Source organism: Xenia sp. Carnegie-2017, unplaced genomic scaffold, assembly GCF_021976095.1.
Source record: "Xenia sp. Carnegie-2017 unplaced genomic scaffold, XeniaSp_v1 HiC_scaffold_6, whole genome shotgun sequence".
NCBI classification, from domain to species: domain Eukaryota; kingdom Metazoa; phylum Cnidaria; class Anthozoa; order Malacalcyonacea; family Xeniidae; genus Xenia; species Xenia sp. Carnegie-2017.
The window spans coordinates 7,352,744-7,370,310 of NW_025813526.1; the positions used below are offsets into that span (position 1 = coordinate 7,352,744).

General features: G+C 35.2%; 1 long non-coding RNA gene across 1 annotated transcript; it reads right to left on the reverse strand.

Annotated features, from left to right (window-relative positions):
- Window positions 1–5,682: 5,682 nt before the first annotated feature.
- Window positions 5,683–14,056, reverse strand: LOC124457966. The gene is made up of 3 exons (XR_006952918.1): window positions 14,045–14,056; window positions 8,373–8,380; window positions 5,683–5,759 (listed from the first exon to the last, which is right to left on the reverse strand). It is a non-coding gene; the product is annotated as an uncharacterized LOC124457966 (long non-coding RNA).
- Window positions 14,057–17,567: the final 3,511 nt, after the last annotated feature.

Below are 17,567 nucleotides of genomic sequence, written 5' to 3' on the forward strand. Positions count from 1 at the left end.
TGACATCAAAGCATTTCGAACCAGAATGATTTCCGAGCGCTTTTTTTATTTACTTGCATGCTTCAAAGTATAGGCTTTACAAACACGTTGGCTGAAAACAGAATAAATATTGGTCACTTCTAACAGATTTTATAGCTTAAGTTGCGATTTTCGACACATGTTATGCCAACTTTGTCTTTGTCGTGTGACCTCATAGCGATAATCACTCCTAAGACCTAGAAGTTATGTTGCTGGCTGTCCAAAGTTACAAAGTTGTACCAAGACACAATTTATGAAAGCAACATCATTATAATTTTTTCCTATAAAAAGAAAAAGATCCAAAATGAGGAACTGAAGAAATTTTGTCGCAAACATCGGCCAAATTTTCCAGGCTCGGCTACATCGTATTTTTCTTCGAGGAGGGTACCTTGACGATTCATGCTATAACATGAATACTGCTTTGGGCCAGTCGCACAATATTAAAGAAAGATTAAAAAACAATGCTATTTCTACAATTGACGTGATAGGTATCGTTCCAGCGACTGAAGAATTAACCACAGATAGAAAACGAAGACAAGTACATATTTATTATTCGGCTCGTGTTATGCACGAGAACGGCCGAATATAATGATTTCAGTATGATATTATTGTTGACTTTGTTTACCGATATTTTATTTTTTGGCGTCACTGCAAAAGACTGTCTTCTCAAAAGTTCGTGCTTTCTTATTAAAAGATTGAACATGGAAAAAGAAGGGAGACTGCAGTTGATCGTATTTCGTGCAAATCATGCTACTGCTTGAAGTGATGCAAGAGGATTAAATACCTTTAGACCTTGAGCACATATGACACAAAAAAGTGTAGAGCATGTGCAATGTTGCAGAAGAAAGTAGAAAGGCTGGAATGAGAACGAAAGGTTGATTGTACACATTTGTATTAAATCAACTAAGTAAATCACGTCAAGACTGACTGAAGCTGGTAGGAATGCGTACATCAATGAATTCAGTGAGTATTCTGATGGTGGAATATGCATGTCTTGAAAAAAGAAGTCAGTCTACCGAAAGAATGAAGATCACACATAAAATATGTTGTGTTACGTAGTAAATTGTTCTAGAAGTAAGACGTGAATTTACTCAAAGGATTTGTTCTTGAAATAACATGTTGTAGTATCCAGCTAAATATAGACACATATAGACACAGTGAAATTTGTTTTATATAGTGTCCAGATTAGATACAAATGCACGTACATTTGTAGTATAGGGTTGATGAAGAACTAGTCCATAAAACCAAGCAATGGTCATGATTAACTACAGCTGTCGCAAGGTCCTGTGTGGAATGTTCTGTTTTAATAGTAAATCTCAAAATCATCCTGTCCTTATCAAGTGTGTTGGGTTTTGTGTAGTTGTAGAGCAAATATGTAGTAAATGCCGTGTGGAAGAACTACTAATAGAGAAGTCAACCTATGCAAGAAAGATTGCCAGTTAGCAATATCATGACAATCATATAATGGCATTTTCATGTCTTTATCCATTATCAGTCTTGCTTTATTAATATTTAGAAATATTAATTTACACACTGTTGCAGTATATTAAAGTCTTCAAAGAAAATTTCTACTTTTCATCCATTTTGAAACATTTTAAGTTTACAAATTTGGTTTGATTGAGGAAATAAAGAACAAGGAAGATGAATCTTAGACATGGTAAGGAGATGGGTACTTTGATTCGATGGTAACAATGCAAAGTATGGTGCTTTCACATTGTTTAATAATCCATCATGAAAACTAGTCCACTACTCCAACATTATACAAGAATTTTGGGAAGGTATTTGATCTAAAATCATGTTCAGTGATGTAGTTGATATGTTCAATGCTGCTATCTAACTCGTCATTCAAATTACAGCTCCCATTTTTCTTTACAGCAATAATTGTTCTATGCACCCTCATGTAACTCAATATTATGGCAAGTTTGACAAGTGGCCCTAAGAGCTTTACTAAAACAAGAAATATTACTTGATACTGTTTATTTTAAGCAATAAGCAAAGTTAAGTAAATTAGTTATATATAATATGACTAATAACTGCATAAAAGTATTTTATTTTGACAGTTGACGGTGACATTTGTGACAACACAAGGCCATATAGCCAACACTAAATACTTGCCGCTGATTTAACTGTATTGTTCTGTCGTTTCTTTCCTTTAAAGTCTCTTGCAGTATTCCGTCTGCATCTGAAGTCATTGCATATTTTCTTTCCCATGAGTCCGCTAATGGCTTATATTTATACGGTAAACTATGCTATGATATTGTTTCAAAAAATGACGACGAAGCAAACTGCTATTTGCTACGACGCTATCAGAAGCGTCCCTTGTTAGTGGAGGACAATAGGACGTATTTAATTGTGCTTCATGCGCACTCATTTGATGACAATACTTTGAGGCTATTATTCTCTTCGATGTAGAATTTAAGTGTTTTATAAAAAAAAGAATGTTTTATTTAATTAGATCTTAATCATTTAATTAGTGCTACATCATCGAAATTTACGACTGCTTTTTTGTTTGTTTCATTTAAAGTACTCACTGTACTAACACGTTCGTCGAAAACAGAATTAAGATTGGTCTGTTCAAACAGATTGTATAGACTTGCAAAATTGTGATTTTCGAGATATCTTGTGCGAACATTTTGCTTGTCGCGTAACGTAACAACGATGATCACTCATAAAAATGACGTATAGAACTGATAGTGATAAAAGTCCTCGTGGATGTAGAAGTTGTGTTGCTGGCGATCCAAACTTAGTAAGTTTTACCAATACACAATTTACAGAAGGAATATTTCATATCATTGCATATTTTCCTAAAAAAGAAAAAGACCCAAAACGGAGGAGAAAGTCGGTAAATTTTGTCCGTAAACATCGACCAAATTTTAAAGCCTTGGCTATGTCGCACTTTTGTTTGGCCCACTTTGATGAATCATGTTTTAACGCGATTCCTGCTATGGCTAAGTCGCTCAAGAATCAGAGCAACATTGAAAGACGATGCTGTTCCTATTATTGATGTAGCAGGAACTATTCCAGCGACTGAAGAATCAACAACAGGGAGAAAACGAAGACAGGTATGTCAAAAATTCACGTATCAATCAACACCTTTTAAAATCACCTTTATGCAAAACTATTTATTCACCCTCTTGCGTTAAAATCATCGACAGCGCAGATACTACATATGCCCTCAAAATCAATGAAGCACTTCAAATTAACAAAACTCACCCTAATCTCAACGTCCAAGTTTTTCCTTTTTACACTATATTCAGCGTGTAAATACACTCATCATTAATTCTAAATTGTAGAATACTATAAATTGTTTCAATGTATCATTTTATTCTTATATATAATTATCACATACATAATACACTTTATTATAATGAAGATGGCATCGTGAGATGTTGAAACATGCTTATTTTAAAAAAAAATTGTCGTTTTAATAAATGTGCATTATCAATATTACTTTTAGGCATTTACAGTAATGTTGCAGATGTGTTATGTAAGTCTACCTGAAGAATTTGTTTTTGGAATTAGCTGTGGTACTGTAGAGCTTCATACACGATCAAATTATTACTTAATGTCTTTCAGATTAGTTACAAATGCTTGAAATTATGCATTGTATGGTTGATAAAGGAACAAGTCTATAAGATGAACTAATGTTTATTGTTTATGATAGCTGTCCAAAGAACTTATTTGGCATCTTCTGTTTTAATTGCAGTGCTCAACATCCTACGGTTAAGGGTGTTGAGACTTGTACAGTTGTGGAGCAAGCATGAAGTAAATGCCTTTTGAAGAACTACGTATGGACAAGTCAAGCAATGCTAGATAGATTTCCACTTGGCAATATTATGACAAGCTTTGGCATTCTGATTTCTGGACTCAGTATCAGTCATTTTATGTTGATTTTTAGACACATGAATGTACAAAATAATGCAGTTAGGACATATACCATCAAAGAGAATTCTTACTTTGAAACATTAGGAACTTAATCAGTCTGATGTGTTTTAGGAAATAAAGAACAAAGAAGATGAATCTCAGACATGGTCAGAAGATGGGCGTTTTGATTCAGTGGGTCACAATGCAAAGTACGCTGACTACACAGTGTTTGATGATACCACATTAAAGCTTGTCCACCTGTCCCATTACTGTGAGATACTTTGTGCTTTTTGCGACTGTGTTGTTTTTATGTCTTCTATTTGACAATTTCTTTACTTGGTTGACACCAATGAAGTTGGAAGCAGTAATACTATAAAACTGGAAGGTGCAAAAAAATCATTTGCTTTCTGGCAGAAATCAGGTCTTGAGGTGAACATTTTCATCATTGACGGACATTTAGGAATAGCAAAGTGGATAATGGTTTGGACAACCAAAAGCAAACCAAACATCATAATGACATGTGGCATGCGAACAAGATTATAAACAAACAACTACGGATGGTGGCCAGAGAGAAAAGTTGCGAAGTTTTCAATAATCTGGTAAAACGTATTTGGAACCATTTGTATTGGAGTTTAAAATCAAATGTTCCTGGTTTTAAGACTCTTTTTGTTGCAAAGTGAAAGTCAACCATTTGACTCATAGCTGGAAAACATAAAAATCATGCAGATCCATTATTTCCATATTGTGCTCATGCTGATCTAGAGCCACAAAAGCGGATTACTATTGGTATGTTTCACTTTTACATACTTTGTTTCTTCATGAGAAATAGTATTAAAATAGTTGAAAAAACCCTTGAAATAAGTAGTTTGTTTTGTAATGACAATCAAACAATTTGTTTCAAGGCACTGCTGCCTATGACTAACGCAGTGGCATTTTATTAAAGGCAAATATTCTAAAGGATATTGATATATTGTCACCTGATGCTTAAAAAACAGCTGCGTTGAAGATTTCATTCTACACTTAACCATTGGCATCCATAAATGACCAATTTATCTTGGTTCGGAACTTTATGCAGGTAAATTTTTGTATTAATCTGATTTATACATTATTTAAAGCATGGGACATAGCCAAGTGCTGTATTCTCTAGTAACATCTTTAGATTGACAATATTTTTCAACTTATTTTGTATACATATTATTTCTATTCTTCACTTCAACGAGAAAATTACTCGAAAGGCCAGGAAAAACAAAGATGATTGTACATATCTGACTGTTACGTTCCCTAAACTTAAAATGAGTGAGGAAGTTGTTCGTGAAATACCAGTTCCACCTACCCACGGTAAACTCTTTCTCTATGTATACATAACAAGCATAATAAAGAAGTTTATTTATCAAAACAGTGAAAATAATTTGTTGCAAGTGCACAGGCCTTAGAGCACAATGACATTGTCAACTTTAGGCAAAAAATCATACAAACAATCATTTGGATTTTGTGTATTTTTAATATGTAGACTTTGTCAAAGCTGTGAAAAACCCTCTTTTAACAAGTCCATCTGATAAATATTACAAACAAGTCCCCCAAACATTGTGCCAACAGTTTTCTGGTAGAAAGATTAAAACGGATGAAAGAAAAAGCATTATGCAAGAGAAAAGTTTGCAGAAGCAGAACTATTCTCAAGTTGTAAGTAAAAAAAATATTGTGTCAACACTTCACCAGCACAAGACACTGAAGTGAATTGTAGACGTACCCGAATGTACAATTGAAACCCAACACAACTTTAACATATATTGCAACACCCGTCCCACATGTGACTACGAATGAGTCACATGTTATATCACTTTGTCTCGAAGTTTATTTCATTCCTGTTCCATTAGCTCCTGATTTATCACCTCCGAAACCACAGCACCTTGTCGTCTTTGTCTGAATTCTTTGGCACTCACTCGCAACTTATTTTGATGGTTGCTAACATCACATTGTAATTCTAAAGGATAGATCAGTTGGATTGGTATCTCAAGCGATATTTTTCCACACTGAAGTTTGACTCCTCTCGCAACTCCATCCCTTCCACGGATCAACATCGTTACCTTTCCGATCTTCCACATATTTCTGTTTTTCTCATCACCCTTTATTAAAACGATATATCCCTCTTTCGTATGAGATTCAGTTGCTGATTTGTTAACTTGATTGCGCTGGTATAGACTTGTTAAATATTCTCACTGCCATCTGTTCCACAATTGGGTTTTGATTTTATACAAACACTTTGCTCGCTTCCGTAATTCACCGTCCTTAATGTGATGACACTCCACTTCAGGGATGACATTCGTCTGTTGATCTACGAACGAAGATGGCGTGAGTACGGGGAGTTCAACATCTTCCTCTACAAAGCTCACTGGTCGATTCTTCATGTAAATTCCTACTTCCAGAACAACTTCTGCCAGTTCATTAAATTTCAGACGTCCTTTACCAATGACTTCATAAAATAATGACTTGACTACACCGATCAATCACTCAAAATGGCCTCCCCACCAGGGTGCGTGGGACAGATTGAATCTCCATTAAATGCTAGGTTTACTGAGCTCACTGTGAAAACTCTCGTCTTGCATTGCTCTCTTTTACCATGCTGCTGCAGCTGGGAACGTTTTCGCATTGTCCGAATAGATCAGCAAAGACGACCTCGCCTTGCTACGAGCCGTTTTAGACATTGCAATAAGGAAGTTGTCTCAAGACTCTTCAACAATTCAAGATAGACTACTCGCGACAAACTACAGGAAAAGAGCACTAGATAGGCTTTTCCTTCTTGATTTTTCTTAACTTTATACTTAATCGGACCGGCGAAATAGACACCAATGACTTTATATGATGTGGTTCCTTCTGTTCGAGTCTTTGGTAAAGGAGCAGATAGTGGAGCTTGACACGGTTTAATCGTGACATCTCAAAATCTTGTCATCGTTGGGCTGTACATTTAACTGAATAAGATTCGTTTGAGACTTTGGGTTTCCTGCGACTCCGGCTTATACCATTTTTATCTATGACATGTGTTGCTCCTCCACTTCTTCAGATGTCAGTGACCCGTGCTTTCTATTATCTTTGTTTTGTCGAGCATTATCAGTAAATCGTTTCACCCACGCCCCAATACCAATCGCCTTCCGCAACGAATGTTTTTCAAGAATATCACTGAATATCCAAAGTCTGACCACTGGATAGCCGTGCTGAAAACTACTCTCGTCGCCTTTGCTTCTCTTAGGGAGTCAATTGACGGTTTGCCTGTAAGATCTGGCGGCCAAAGACTACGCGCTGATAGCCAGGCAGGACCTTTCATCCACATCTCGATCAGTTTGCCACCTCTGCTTCCGAGGTCGTCTGCTTCAGATTGTCGTTTGTTGGCACATAATGCCACACGATCTCATTAGAAGCTCGCATTTTTGCCACTCGATGGGACACGAATTGTTTATAATCACCCTCTCATTTAATCCACTATAAAGCTACAGTACTATCAGACCAGCAGTGTTTTCTGTGTGGAATGTGTCTCAGCGCATTGCTAACATTCGAGACTAAATTTGCGGCCATATGACTTGCAACAAGCTCTAAACTCGAGATACTCAATACTCTTTTGGCAAGTCTTGATTTCGCTGCCAGTAATTCTTGAGTAACTCCAGAGGGTTCTTTATCGACCGTGTAGACGACTGGGCACAAACCTTCAGCATCACAAGGTAATTTTAGGTCACACACCTCTCAATAGATTTGCTTGCCTTGCAAAAGCAGAGGGGATGTAATTCCCATTGGATCATAAATCTTCGCCAGTCGACATAAAATGTTGCGCTTCGTTGGCAATTTCCCATAATGTTTTATTTGTACACTTAACGTATCTTTCTCTTTATTCCACGTTGTACCCAGGATCTTCGTCTGACTTGGCTGCACCCCAAATTGTTGTTTTGCAGCTGATTTTCTCTTTATGATTTTTGTTAACACTACCTTCATCCAACTCCTTTGCATTTAATGCCCACTTATGAAGGATAAAGGTGCGTCACCCTGAATGTCAATAGCTTCCAATTTTCTTTTTCGTGGTTCATCCACATTGCATCCCCCTGAAATTATGATATTAACGTACAGACACCTTTTCAGAGCCTGAACTGCGTCTGGAGCTTTGCTTTTCCAGTTATCCAAATGCGTTTAGAGAACTCCCCCAAGTAGGAAAGGAGAGGAAACCAATCCAAACAAATCTCTCGTGAACCGTAGTACTTCTACATCAGCCTGTGGATTAGTTCACTAGTGAAATCTTAAAAGAATCACGTTCACTTTCGCGTACACGAATTTGGAGAAATGCCTTTTGAATATCCCCAGTGATTGCAACAGAAAAACTTCGCGCTCTTACCAGCACTTCCCACAGCTTGTTATTTAGCGAAGGTCCCGCGTACAGGCATTCGTTTGAAGAAGGACTTTCTGGTGAAGCTTTTGCTGATGCATCGTACACCACTCTCAGTTTAGTGGACTGCGCTGACTCGCGTACGACTTCTTTGTTAGGTATGTAGAATTCATTACATTTTGCTACGTCAGTTACTGGTTCAACTATGCCTTTGTGCTTTTGGTCTTGGATTACTGCGTTGTAATCTTCAGTTAATTTCTTTCGGTGTAATCATCGCTCTAAAGATTCCAACCTTCTGATGCATCTTGTATTGTTCGATGGGAGAGGAGGATGATTTTCGGGCCATGGAAGACAGGTCTAGTACCAGCCCTCCGGTGATGGCGTTAATTGCTCTTTGAATTCGTTATACACTATTGATTGGTCTTGTTCAGCAGTGTCTGCTAGGCCCAGCACATCCAACCGTCAGAGATCTTCATAATCCTTCCGCGAAACTTGAGTAAGCAACATCATTTTACTGTTTGGTTCCACACCATGGCTCATGGCAAACCATCCGAGTTTTGTTTTTTCTGCAATTGGTTGCCCCTTAGTTCCAACCAAAGGATTTGTGTGAATTTTTATCCGTGCATATTCCCCGCTTCCCAAAACGATATGGACAGGTAATTGAGCATTCTGATCATTATCAATACATTTTGCATTGTTCAGTTGTTGAAACTTTCTTTGTAAGTTTTCATAGTGTGGATTGTCCACTCTGAATAACTCTTCTTTCTCCACCTTGATCAACTTCACCTTCATTAAATAATCAATGTCTATTGCTTCAAATTTCCCTTCATAGATTTCCAGTCTTGTTGTTTTTGATGCTAGAAGCCTGTCAACTTTAGTGGTTTGTGTTTAAATTGGTTTCATCCTCAGCATAGATGCAAGTTTACCAGATATGTATGAGCTTCCAGCCCCTGAGTCGATCAATGCACGACATATAATTCCATTTATCTTGACAACAAGAATGGTTAAAATTCCTTCACAAGTACATCCATCTTTAGTCAACACAGTCTGACCTGTTTTTGGTGTTTCTTCTCAATTGGTGACATCACATATGTTCGTATGGTGTGGTTTGTGGCAATTTCGGCATGATGACTTGCTGGGGCAAGCGTCAGCATGATGCTGTCCTGCTGCACAGTTGAAACGAAGTTTATTTTTGACTAAAATTGTTCTTCTCTCCTTGACAGTACTGATTACTTAATATTCCCCCGATTTATGATTTCCTTCACAGTAGAGGCACATCCCCTTTTCTTTAGTATGAAAGACTTTCTCTGACCTTTTAGATTTCCATCCAGGTGTAACTGACTCTTCCTTACATACTGGATTTCGTCTGGTCCACTGTCTGACGGCTTCAGTAAGCTTGGAAATGTCCCAACTTTCCCATTCTGGATCATTGCTAACAAGGTCCCCACGTATGGCTGGGAGTTTGTCTAGAGTCATGGAAACATTTCCTTGGACATTTTTCAGTTTACCCAGCTTTTCCAAAGCTTGGACACTGCGAAGTAACTTCTTACTAAATTCGGCAATCATCTCGGATTTGCTCCGAAGATATGAGGCAAGTCCATTATCTCTTTTATGTAAGCTTTTATAATTTCCGAATTCTTCCCACACTGATCTTTTCAATTTGATTTCGCTCTATTGTATTCTTCGGTGGTAAACGGTAACGATTCTACTTGTCGCTTAACTTTGGGCCCAAGGAAACCACTTGGTCAGGGCTATGACGGCGCTGGAAATATGGCAGAAAAATTTTCTGGAGTTGCTGCCCGAATCATACAGACGTACGATAAAGCCGTTTACGTGCATTGTGGTTCACATATACTAAATCTATGTGTTGTATCTGCTTGTTCAATAGACATGGTGCGTGAAATGATGAACAATGTCTGTCAAGTGTCAGGCTTCTTAAATAATTCTCCAAAAAGAACCATTAACTATAAAAAGAAGATTAAAGAAATTTGTCCACAAGCTAGTCAGGAGAAGCTTATCAATGTTTGTCGCACAAGATGGATGGCCACAACTAATGGCCTTTTTATCTTTCCTAAAGTTTATTTGTCTTTCTTGGCAGCACTAGAAGTGGTAAGAACAGACAAGTGAAACGATCATGATACGTGCTACAAAGCGGGGGGATGATCACAGCCATTAAGTCTTTTCAGTTTATCGTTTGTCTAGTAGTCGTCGAGCGTTGCCTTAAATGCACCCAACCATTAACTTTGCAACTTTAGTCTACTTCCTTTAACGCTGGAAAAGCTCGTGAAAAAGTTACTCTCCTTTTTTTGACCATTAACGAACTTCGCATGGACATTGACGCGGACTATTCGTCGTATTACGAAATGGCGGTTGAATTAGCTGAAGGAGGAGGGGTGAAACCTTACAAAAAGAGGACAAATGACCGTCAAATGCACCAAGTCAACGTACCTGCGGACAGCACGTTAGAAACTACAAAAGAGCTTTGACGATTCCTTTCCTTCATCATCTTGTAGGGCAGATACAATCAAGATTTTCAGATGGAAATCTCGACGCAGTGACGCCATGTATGCTTTGACAAGTTACGTCACCAGTGAACCTAAGTGAGCCGAATATTTTTCTTGTTTTTTTAATTAGTATCAAGATGACCTACTGTCACCTGATTTTCTTGTAATGGAGTTAAGAATATGAAAACTTTTTTGTTACAACTACAAGTGTCCGCTTACAAATTCCATACAAGAGTTGCTTCCTTTTGTTGATGTTCATTCATTTCCAAATGTACAAACTGCCTTTAAAATATTTAGAACAATTCCAGTGACTACATGTACCTGTGAGTGATCGATTTCAACTTTTCGTCGATTGAAAACCTTCTTGCGAAGTACATTGGGAGAAAAAAGATTATCGTCACTAGCATTATTAAATGTTCATCGAGAAATTCACCATAACATCGAGAAAGTAATCGAGCGTATTGCACTTAAACATCCAAGATGAATGGTATTGCCAGATCCTTTAAATAGCGATCCGTGATGAGAAAGATAAAAAGCAAGAGAAAAACTTTAAAGCACCGTCATTAAAACAAATTTGGGCGTTTTCAGTGAACTTTTCTTGACCTATTGTAACTTTGCTTTGCTTTTGACAGGATGTCTACTGTAAACATTTTCTACTAAATACTTTTGCTGTTCCAAGATAGTCCACATTAAACACTTTCTTCCTAATGTACCTCAACATTTTCATTACTGTTCCAACGTAGTCTACAACAGTTAACATTTTCCAAATTTTTATACTTCAATATTTCATCGTAAATGGTTATGATGGTCTACAGCGAACAATCGATGTTTGTTTTATTTTAATGACGACTCCGCGATGCTTTTTCAATAAAGATATACGTACAACTCGTGTGGTTTGCTACCAGCTTAGAACATAGCTTTTATTAATCTTGCCAGCTTTACGATTCCTGGATACACATCTTTGCCGCTGTTGGAAGAGGACCACCTTTGAACATTGCTTTTATTAATCTTGCAATCTTTACGATTGTTGGATAAATATCTTTGCTGTTGTTGGGAGAAGACCAACTTTGAGCATTGCTTTTATTAGTTTTGCCATCTTTATGGTTGTTACAAAAGGCATCCTTGCTGCTTTTCGAAAAAGACCATTTGATGGGGCAACAAAGATGGGGAATAAGTTTTTTGTAGTGAACAATTTCTGGTTATTCACTGCAAAAATAGCATGCTTCATCTTTCTCTCACTCCTGCGGCAACAATCCTGTGATTACAGAAAGGAAACTGCGTTGATTTTACATCAGACACCACGATGTAAGTAAAATTTTCATTCTTCTATCCGAACAGAATTAAAAAAATGGCGATATTGGAATTTTTTTTAGATGAGATTGTAACTAAAATATTGTTATATTCTACATTAAAATGTTTGTTTTTCCGAGGGTCTAGATTTCAAAATTTTCTGGGGATAATGCCCCCAGACACCCCTACCGTTGGCTCGCGCCGAAGGTGATCGCTACGGCACAGGGCCACGGTCAGAGCAGAAGCTGCATCCGCTCCTGTTAGGCTCCTTTTCAGCATCCTTATGTACTGTTTTGGTAAGGTCGGGAGACATAAAACATATTCTTGACAAAGCTAAAGATCAGCAAGAAAGAAATCCGTTGGAAATTATGATTTAAGCTAATTAACTAACGAATCTACAAATTTTAGTTTTTAAAATATCTTTTCCATAAATAAAAACTCCGTATCTTGTATATGTAATAAAATGTGCTTCTGAATATACATCAGAAGTAAACCTAGATTGCTCATTGAGATATAAATATTCATATATTTAGCTCTTCCCACCTGATTTCTTTTCAAATTAAAATTGATTTAGAAGAGCTGAATGCATGAATAGTAAACAATTCTTTATCTTTATTTTCACGTCTTTTTCCATCACTTAATCAAATAAAGACTGGAAAAAAGAAATTAACCTTGCACTAACATTAATGAAATTTCATTAAAACTTACTTCAATAGTACTTATTAAATTTTATTTCACACACTTTATACGATTTTAGCCACAAATATAAATTTTCAAGACTTCTGGTTAGGCTTAAACTTGCCTAACTTGCTTCAACTCGAAAAACTTAAAATACAACACTAACATATTTTAAATCTTAAACACAACATACCAATAATGTCTTGAATGCCAAATGTACTGCTCTTTCCTGTTTGTTTGTTTTTTTTATAAAATTCTGCATACTTTTCTGTCATTTGTTAATGCATGAAATCTTAATTTACCCATCCATTTGCAAAATGGTTTCCCTAAATAAGAGAGACGCTGCACACATTTTGATCTGTGAGTAAGTATAAAAAAGAAACGATCAACCCAAGCAGTACCCATGATTGCAGTAGAGCTTGTTATGTTCTATTTGCTGACAACATGTAGGGAAGATCAAGGAGTAAAGATGACTGGAATATGTTATTGACCAGGCAGAGTCTTAAAAAATCGATAATGCTCTAAAGTAATTGATTTATTGTCTTCCCTATCCAGAGTTATTTAATTTTATCATGGTCCAATTCTATGGATACAGACAATGGATTTACTAATGATGCCCTGAATGCTTTGAAGTTAAATTTCATGAACCAAAATAGATGGAAAGAAGGTCATGTGTGTTTTGATGTTTAATGAAATGCCAATTCATAAACATGTAAAATGGGAAGGCTATAAAGTCTGTGCCTATGTAAACATTTGTACTGAGACTTATGATGACTCGATGCAGATTGTAAAACTTCAAACTGTAAAAGCCATTAGGTTTTATACAACTTAATTTTTCAATCATGTCATGTCTCTATCAAAATATTTTAGTTGAGTATTTTTTGAATGTTACTAATATCTAATGAAATATACTAAAGCAATATAGATTCAGTGGTAAATCCTTTAAAGTTACTGTATTGTATATTTCTTCATTATTGCAATTTTTGCCTTAAGAAACAGTTTGAGCTAATATACCTATTAGAGTAGAGAATGGAGATTTACCATATGCATTCTGCTGCTTTTTTTAATATAAAGTTTTTTCACCTTTCTAAGGTTTTCTAGAAATTTTTGCTTCTTATTTCTTTTCGTGAGATTGATGATATAAAGGTAATATAATCCAATAACTTTATAATTTCCAAAAAGCTTTTAATTATCTAGCATAAAAATACACTAAAGTTATTTAATTCATTTGGTTTTCTTGCCTTGCTATAACATATCTACTTGCACTTCATCATTCTTGTATGAAAAAAAAAACACCAGATGTGGATACTCAGAGAACAAATTGCACTACCAACTGCTTATGAATTTATTGTTGAGATGAAAACTGTGTTAATCACTCAAATTGTGTACTTATATTGCAAATATAGGAAAAACAAAACAAAGAGAAAAAGGAGGGTAGATTTATTAAAGCTACAATTGAATTATAAACACCATTGGAAGCGTAAGTGTTTTGGTAATTATTTGCATTTTGCCCAATTCATATATCAATACAACAAAATCAAAATATGCTACAACTTTACAAGCATTTGATGCAGTTGCACTTCAGAACATCACAAAAAGGTTACTTAAAGTAATTTCTATACAATAGTATTTGTTTTCATTTATCAAACCTATGCAGACTTGAGTCTTTTTGAAATTTAATATAAGACTAATTACAGAAAATCCGTAAGTATCCAGAGATTTAATATTTACTTTTCTAAAGAGACAAGTAAAAATCCTACAATTGCGGCAAAAAAGCAATTGCCCATTGCATGAAAAGAAGCAAAATAGCAATGATAACAAATAAGCTAACTTCTCTCATATGAATCCTGAAGATGAACTATGATATACTTTTTTGTACTGACGTAAGAGTTAAATTGATGAAACAAGTTTGACGCTGGAAAGAAAATGTCGCAAATCTGCATTCATACATATGTAGCAGACACATAGCTCTTTCGTCAATAATTATAACTGCATCCTTGTGGGAGCAGACAAATGACAACCACATTTGACTCGCTGTTATGAATTTAAAGTCTTTGCTTCGCAAACGTCCGTGTTTTTCACCATAAAAAGGCTCGTTCTGTTTTTTATAGCTAAAACGAAATTTTGACGAAGCGACAGCGACAACAAAGTTGTGTCATTTGTTTACACGGTCAAACTTCGCACTGGTTGTCGTACTCGTACTCTTGCTAAAGCTTTCTAATATCTCGCGCTAAAACGTCATCTCATACGCGCGAAAAACAAAACAAGTAAGAAAAACTTTAATCGTTATGGAACATTTTTCACATTTATTTAAAATTTGCTTTTTTTGAAATAAATAATACATAAAGACCAAGCTTGCTCTCATTACACTGAAAATGCCAGGAATGCTCTCTCATTGATAGTAACTTCTACAGATTCTACAGATGAATTGTGTTTAACAGTGGGAAGCTTCTGAAGTCCATCCCGCTAAAATTTACACTGATTGTAAATTAGACTTAACGCCTGGAAAGATGTAGTGGAAATTAAACTGATCAGGGCAAGCGCATTTGGCCAGTCCTACCACTCACTTTTTTCGTATTAAGTAGTGTAAAATTAGTCGTATAAAAAATCAATTATATTATTTTTAGCACGAAAACCTGATAACCAAATGATGTTACAATTTCTTTTGTAATAAAATATATTAAAAATTAGAAGGGTGTTTATTTAAAATACTTTTTACGATTGTTTTCCTTTGACATTGCTACGATGTAGATGATAACGAGTAAACTGAAATGAAGTCTTTTTGTTTTCTATAACAACAACATTGGAGTGGTTGATTTATGCGATTAATTTCTCTCATATTATTCGCTGCAGAGGAAATTTGTGAAGTGGTGAAGGAAAGTGATTTTAGTTTGCTGGAACTATGCGTTGTTGAATGCTCTAGTCTTGTTCAAGAATCAACATCCTAAACTTAATCGAAAAAGGTTCCTTCTTAAGGCTTGTAAGAAGCAAGTTGTAAATCAACTAGAGAATTCACTACAGGAGCATCCATGAACAACAGCAGGGCGTTGTTATCTTTCACCGAATAATTATAGTCTGGCAGACATATCCCAAGGAAATATAAAAGGTCAGGAAAGTGTTTTGGATGTGGAAATAAATAGTCAGCTATTATTAAGAAAACAGAAAAGAAACCAACAACTTTTTCTCAAAATGATACCAACACATTTGACAAAATTACTCCAAGTAGCTCACACAAAAGCTTTTTTCAAAAATTGACCACATTACAAACAAATGCACTACAAATACATTGATAGGACTGTTGCATTTTTTTATAAAAAAGGCTTTAAACATTTTAAAACTTAACTAATATGCGTTTTGTACATTTTATTGTTTCATTGGCACATTTTAAATTCTAATTGCTCGGTCAAATTAGTTTTACATTACTTTTTTTCTATTTGCGAAGTGTTCAAAATACATTACAGCATGAACTGGGTATCAAAATGCTAAAAAGTAAATTATGTTTGCAACTATTGGCGTTAAAAAGCCATATCTATGTTATTGTATGTTGTACGGCAGTTAAAAACTTATAAGCTCGTCTTTCAAATAAATTTCATGAACTTTATAATATTTTCATGGCCGAGTTTTTGAGAAAACCCATAATAAAAATCCTTTTGGGAACAAAAGGGTTAACTTAACTTTCACTGTGATGTACACATAGAACTGAAAATAAAGAAATAGGGCAAATTATTTCCCTATTGAGCATTAATTATTGGATTATAATTATTTTTATACAAACACATTAGCCTTGCCAATCTGTACTGATTTTCATTAGGGACATGTAAATTGGAATTTACATGAATATAAACTATAACGTAAATGAAAGCTTATTTACAGCACACGCAAAAATAGTTTTAAGGATGTTACATAATGCATATACATAGTTATTTAAAGTTAAGGGAAAGAAGGTGGCTAGGAAAGAGGAAGGTGGCTTTAGCCCCTTTAAATTTTGATGTGAGGTGGGCTTACCCCGTCTTAACATTGTAGGTTAATATTGCCAAAATATAATGCATCCTTAACTGATGTAACTTTTGCCTGATTTATGCAATAAATCGTTACACAGATTAAACAAACTGTAAGAATATAGAAAAATACGACTTAAAACGATTTGCGACAGCATAAACACGTGTATATTTGTCAATGTAAGTAAATTTACAACTTTTTCACATTCATTCGGAAGTGCCAGTTACCTGTCATAGTCCCATTCTCAACTTTTAAGAAACTAAAAACATCTATTTTTGCAACCTGGATGCAAAAATGTCGTGACTGCGTTGTCATAAGTTTTATGCACATAACTTAGACAGATTGCCATAGTCTTTTTGACATTGTACTTTAATACGTAGCTTCAATGCATCTTTAATCTTTTTAAATATTAAGTAATTATCAGTTTAGCGTAATATATTGACTGCAGTATACTTGTAAATATGAAAAAATCAAACATTAAAATTTGCCTAATATTAAGAGTTTACTATTTTCATTAATGATTCTTGAAATTTATATTAAGTAATCAAGCACATTAATAATATATACTTTACTACGTCAAAATATAACCTAAATGAAGAAATGGTTTTACAATACTATGCAAGATTTATATCCGACTTCTCGTATGATAGGTTTATTTTAAGTTTGTCTTATCTAAAAACAATCCACAAACACATGTTACAATGAACTTAAAAGTAGATGAAGGAAAATCTGATTGTCTAAAGGGAGCGAAGTGGAATAAATAAAATTATTCAAATGTTTCACAATCTCATGATGACATTTTCATTTGCTATAGAGGATTGAGTAAATGATAAATACATATAATAGTAATC